Raw genomic sequence first — 5,720 nt, 5'->3', positions numbered from 1 at the left:
GAGAGGAGAGGAGAGAGAAGAGAGAGAGAGGAGAGGCAGATGGAGAGAGAAAGGGAAAGAAAAAAGCGCAATTCGGACGAGAGCAGAGGAGAGAAAGAAAGAACAGAAAGAAAGAAAGAAAGAAAGAAAGAGGAAGAAAGCACAGAAGAGAGAGACGGCAGAGAGACGAGAGAGAGAGTAGACGAAAGAAAGAAAGAAGCAAAAGAAAGAAAAGAAAGAAGTTCGAAGAGAGCGAGAGAGGAGAGAAAAGAGAAAGAAAAAGAAAGATAAGAAAGAAGAAAGCGAGAGAGAGAGAGAGAGAGAGAGAGATGAGGAGCATGGAGGAGGAGAGAGAGAGAGAGAAAGAGATGGGAGAGGAGAGAGAGGAGAGAGAGAGAGAGAGGAGAGAGGAGAGAGAGAGTTAGTAGGGAGATGAATGGAAGAGAAGAAGAAGAGCGAAGGGAGCAGGGTAGAGACAGAAGAGAGGGAGGCAGAAGAGAAAAAGAAAGAAGAAAGAAGAAAGAGAAAGAAAGAAAGAAAGAAAAAGAAAAGAAAGGGAGAGAAAGAGAGACGACGAGGAGAGAGAGAGAAGAGAAGCAGAAGGCATAGAAGAAAGAACAGAAGTCGAAAGGCTAGAACTGAGAGAGAGAGGAGAGGTAGACGAGACGAGAGAAGGAGAGAGACGAGAGAGAAGAAGGAGAGAACGGAGAGAGAGAGAGAGAAGAGAAAGAAAGAAGAAAGAAAGAAGAAGAAAGAAAGAAAGGGGAGAAGAGAGAGAGAGAGAGGGCGAGAGAGAGAAAGAAAAGAAGAAAGAAAGAGAAGAGAGAGAGAGAGAGAGGAGAGAGAGAGAGAAGAAAGAAGGAGAGAGAGAGAGAGAGAGAAAGAAAGAAAGAAAGAAAGAAAGAAAGAAAGAAAGAAAGAAAGAAAGAAAGAAAGAAAGAAAGAAAGAAAGAAAGTCAAAGTCAAAGTCTGCTTTATTGTCAATTTTGCCACCTGTACATTAGGCCTACATACAGTACATATAGAGGATTGAAATTGCGTTACTCTCAGACCCATGGTGCATACAAATAACATTACACAGAATAAAATATATATATATATAAAATATAGAAAGAAAGAAAGAAAGAAAGAAAGAAAGAAAGAAAGAAAGATAGAAAGAAGTTATTCATATGGCACCTGTGTGAAACTAAAAACAGTTAAAAACGGTTAAATTTTAGTTTAAATCCCTTACTGGAATGTATTGCCCAATTTCAATCAATTTTAAATGAATTATTTTGCATTTTTTTACATTCCCAACAAGATTAATCGATCACAATTGCAAACTTTATCTCTTTCTCAAAGAATGAAAGCATAGACATGAGCTAATGTTTCTGTGCGTGTGTGTGTGTGGGGGGGGGGGGTTAGACAGAAAGAATTAGAGGCAGGAATGTGCTGGAGTTCACAAACAATGTCAGATTCTATTACGGTTGGAGGGGCGTCACTCTGTGAGATAGGTGCTGTGTGTGAGTGGGGTTAATCCAGTGTTTATGAAACACACCGGGTGAATAGCTGGCCCGGTCACACTCAAACTGCACTGCTGTGTGATGTGTGTTTGCCCTGTCACTTCATCTTAGAGAGAGCGCACAGCTTAATGAGAACGAGGAAGTGAAGAAGCACTACAGGGATTTTCTTTCTTTTGTAACGGTGATACATAAACAAATCACCTCTGAGAAAAGACCTGGGTAAATAAAAAAGCGAGCTTTAAAGAACACCTTACATGCACCGTTTCACCGCAAATGTTTTGAAAGGTGTTGAGGTCTCAGGCCTAGTCCTGATGGTACAGTCCGACCTCTTTCCATGCATGCCTCCTCTGGGACATATGGCAGGCATTCCCAGTTCTCATGTCTGAGTCCAGATTAAACCCTGAACCGGAGGTGTGGTAATCCAGAACAGAAACTCGCATTGACAGAATTGGGGCTCTTTGATCAGATGAAGAAAAAGAGCGAGGGATTGAGTGTTGGGGGGTGGGGGATAAACAGGGATAGAAAGGACAAAATGGAAAATAGAGATGTGGAAATTGTGATATCAAATAGTGGTTGAGACTGAACTTTAGAGAGAGAGAGAGAGAGAGAGAGAGAGAGAGAGAGAGAGAGAGAGAGAGAGAGAGAGAGCGAGAGAGAGAGAGAGAGAGAGAGTACATAAACCACATAAACCAAAATCAACTATATTACAGACACCACATCTGTGGTATCCGTTTAGATCGCTCACACGTGTGTTTCAAATGTTTGTACCAAGAGAAACCAGTTGTGACTGTGTTAATAAACACCTTGTGTTGTGTGTAAGCACATTAATGGATGTCAGTGTATGTTGATGTACATCCATAAATCACTCAGTACATGTGTCATGGCACTGTATATTTACAATTCTCTCAAATATAGCAATACATGCCAAAAACACTTGAAAAGCATGTTCTTTAGATTATAAAAAGTAAGAAAGGAATTGAAGAGTTTATTTGCAAATACAGATACTCAGTTTAAAAAAAGTATTTTATTAGGTGAATTTTTTTATTGTGTTACTTGGCTGTATTTTAAATGATATATTTTTTGTTATTATTACTTAGGCAAAACAACCCAAATGCAGTTTGATTATATTAATTGGAATGCACAATAAAAAAACCTATTTTTAAACATTTTTAAAAACTGAGTTAAAATGTTCTTATACTGTAAGAATCTATGAGTAAATGGTTCTTTTGGGAACTAAAATTATTCTTTAGTGGCATCGCTTTAAAACACATTGTAATTGTTACATTTTAGTAACACATTGTGTATATAATTTAATATAGGGAACATTAGGTGGTTCTCACTACACAATAAGTATTATTATATTTATATATTTTTTTGTTTTAAATAATCTAGTCTATGAAATGTCTTTACTAATTTACTGAAGCAAACCTGTACTGTGTGTGTGTGTGTGTGTGTGTGTGTGTGTGTGTGTGTGTGTGTGNTCTCTCTGTAAGTGTCTGTCTCTTCCACCTGTCCATCATCTGTCTCTCTCTGTATCCTCTGACAAACTCCAGGCTTTGGGGTGACTCTCCCTTAGTTCCCCCAAAGCATGGACACATTAGTGGGTCGGTTTACCCGTGGCCGGTAAACTGGGGTGAGAGTGAGTTTCTGAGAGGCCTGTAGGGTGTCTGTAGCACAGCGAGTGGCTGAGGGGATTGTCTGAGTCTGTGGTCCATAGTCTGGTTGGCGTGCATGCGTCTCGCGGGCATGGCGACTACTCGTGCGTGACCGCTGCCTGTGCGTTACTGCTGTTGCATGGCTTGTTCAGGTGTAACACACTCCCCTACTCTCCCTCCAGCAACCGTCGAAGCCATTGAAGCCATCGAGACAGAATCAGAGGACGGAGAAGGTAATTCCAAGACATGCCATACATTGAAGCAAACTGCTCTAAGCAACTAACACACCACTGAGAGAGAAGCCACTAGACCCAATAAGAGTTCAGACATCACTATGAAAGGGCACAAAACATGTCTGGGGAAAGACAGATTCAGATAATCTGTCGTAGCCTGCTATGCTAACACTTGCTTGCTATAGCATTAGCTCATAGTTTGCCTGTGTCTGAAACTAAAGGGTGCTACCTCACGGGAGTGTCTTGTCAGTATGATGTCAAACTGAGAAGGACGACATATTTGACCATTAAGTTTCACAACGCTTACCCGGTAGGACAGATATTAAAGGAATAGATCACCAAAGAATGAAAATTCTGTCATCATTTACTCACCATCTTGTCATTTCAAACCTGTATGACTTTCTTTCCTCTGCAAAACACAAAAGAAGATTTTAAAAAAGTACAGTGATACTTCGGCTGGTATAGTATCGTAAGATATGTTTATGGTACCGTGACAACCCTACTTTATATACAGTACATGTAGATCTGAAGGGAAATGTGTGAGAAAACAATATTTTGATCATATTTAGAGAAATTAAAACCAAAATAAGCACACCAGAGTGCCAAATTCAAACAATAATATCAATCCCATTGGCTCATGTTTGGCTAATAATAAAATATTATATGAAAACCAAAAAGAACCTATTAATATTTTAACGTGTTCTACTGAAGAAAGGAAGTCATAAACTTCTGGAATGGCATGAGGATGAGTAAATTGAGAGAATTTCTATTTTATTTGAAATATATTTAATTCATATTTTTAATTTTTGTGTTTTATTTTTAATTTTTGAACATTGAAGATCGTCTATTATTTAAATATTGTTAGAGAACATACACTCTGTTGTGTTAAAAACAACACCTTGTGTTTTTCGTTTTATTTTTTTAGATCCTTTTTGTCGTGATTCTGCCTCATCTTGTCATGGCTTTCTTGATCTTGTGGCAGAATCATGGCAGGATCCCTTGTTTAATGTGGCGAGAGACGTTTTGGCCCACTTGGCCTTCCATATTTTCTCTCTCTCTCCGGTGTCCTCTCTGTTCCCGCCCTTTTGTCTCCTTAATTACATTGTTAATTAGTTCATGCCCTGCACCTGTCCCTTCTTGATTTTCTCCTCTTTATATAGTCCTCATGTTTCATTGTCCTGTGTTCGGTTATTGTGTGTGGTGTGTTAGCTGTGTGTCTTGATGCTGTGCCTCTTTGGATGTAGCATTGTATTCATGTTGTGCTCACCGTCTCCGCATGCTTGTGTTCCTGTTGTGGATTCCCCAGTCTCGTCTTAGTAAGTGTTGAGTTTAGTTCTTGTCTATTGTTGGTTAGTCTAGTGTTTAGTTAGTCTTTGTCTCTGTTCATCCGTTGTTACTGTTTTACCCCCACGTGGGTTCTTGTTTTGTGTTTTATCATTTAAATAAACTCTTTTGTTAACCCCTTCATCACCTCTGCCTGCAATTGGGTTCTTCCCCACCTGTGACTCATGACACTTTTATCACACAAAATTACTTAGCCTATGGAAAATTGTTATGCATGTAGATGATTTACTGAAAATTGCACAGGTGAATATTGATTAAGTATATAAATCAAAAAGCGATTTACATTTTCATTTAAAATAAACGTTAAAAAGACTGAAATATATACCGATACCAACGTTTTATGTACTTGGCCTTTAAAACGTTTCCAAAGAATTGTAACATCACTTGTGATTATGTAAAACAAAGCTTTTTATTTATATCACATATTTCCTGTGAAGGCAGCGCTTTTCACATTTCGAACACAGCATTATGTAACTCATATGACTGTTAGCGAGGTGCTATTTGTGCAGTAAAGTGTGATTCCTTTCGAATCAGGGAGTTGCAATGTTCTTTATGCACAAGAATGGTGAGAGTTTTATAGCATAATTATAAACCAGATATACCCTGTGCCCTTTTTGTGTGGTACCATCAAGAGAGCATTCCTTTTGTAACATGCATGATGGTTTGAGCTCTAAACTGGAGGCATGTTTATTTGATATCTGTTGGGCTCTGCTTTTACTCCTGCCCTCATGATTGAAGTATGGGCGTGGCATGTGGTGAACTCATCAGGAACTCTCAGCCAACCAGATTGTGTTTCTCTTCTGCAACCTCAGCTCGTCTCAGTAATACACTGATGGACTTGAGAGCTTTGGACACTCTTGCTTCTCCTACAGTATATTTAATTAAAAGTGTTCATTTTAAAGCTGCAATCCAGGGATAGTTCACCCAAAAATCAAAATTCTGTCATTTACTCACCTTCAAGTTTTTCCAAATCTGTATGAATTTCTGGGAGCAGCGTTGCTTTAGTT

General features: G+C 38.9%; 1 protein-coding gene across 2 annotated transcripts in view; it reads left to right on the top strand.

The window, feature by feature from the left end:
• Window positions 1-5,720, top strand: part of galnt3 (UDP-N-acetyl-alpha-D-galactosamine:polypeptide N-acetylgalactosaminyltransferase 3 (GalNAc-T3)) — a 36,277-nt gene that overhangs the window by 27,319 nt on the left and 3,238 nt on the right. The gene's annotated exons all lie outside the window — the stretch shown is intronic.

Source organism: Triplophysa rosa, linkage group LG6, assembly GCF_024868665.1.
Source record: "Triplophysa rosa linkage group LG6, Trosa_1v2, whole genome shotgun sequence".
NCBI classification, from domain to species: Eukaryota; Metazoa; Chordata; class Actinopteri; order Cypriniformes; family Nemacheilidae; genus Triplophysa; species Triplophysa rosa.
Note: the sequence above shows the minus strand (reverse complement) of the source record. Positions and strands in the feature narration are given on the sequence as shown.